The sequence below is a fragment of the Salvia splendens genome, chromosome 17 (assembly GCF_004379255.2).
Source record: "Salvia splendens isolate huo1 chromosome 17, SspV2, whole genome shotgun sequence".
Lineage (NCBI taxonomy): Eukaryota > Viridiplantae > Streptophyta > Magnoliopsida > Lamiales > Lamiaceae > Salvia > Salvia splendens.
The window spans coordinates 10,472,002-10,472,675 of NC_056048.1; positions in this window are offsets into that span (position 1 = coordinate 10,472,002).

Sequence of the window (674 nt, forward strand, 5' to 3'; positions counted from 1 at the left end):
TATAGTAATGAAGTCATTTTCCTTTTTAGTAAAAGCTAATATATTTCTTATCGCTTACTGACTCTCTCTTACTTTATCTCTTCATCTCTCTAACTTTTTCATTTCGTACTTTATTCTTCCTTTACTTAACTCAATTAACAATATTTTTATTAAATCGCGTGCGAGAAGAAATGCTTCCACTATTGCACAACGAATTGAGTACTTAATTTAAGTTAATAAATCAGCCATTTAATTAAATTATCTTACTATTTACTAAGATCAACATAAAAAGTTATCAATTTAATAGCCTCAGTTTCGCTCGGCATAGATTTTGAGAAAAGTGAAGAGAAGTGGTAGAAAAAATTAATGGATTAGGTCTCACTTTGATATTCTCCATTCGTCTGGTATTAGGAGTCCTATTTGAGTTCAATACAAGTTTAAAAATATTAAAAAAGATATAATAAGATATTGGAATGTGCATCTATTATACTATTTATTAGTTTTATAATAAAATGTGAGAAGAATGGGTCAGTGAAATGTGAGACCTGTCAACCATTTATAATAAAGTGAATTAAGACTCCTCATCACAGACGGACTAAGATGTAAAGCGGGACTTCTAAAGACCGACATAGGAGTATAAATTTATTATAGAAGTAAGTATGTGTTTAGTTGTTGTAGGGTGAGAGACAAATCCC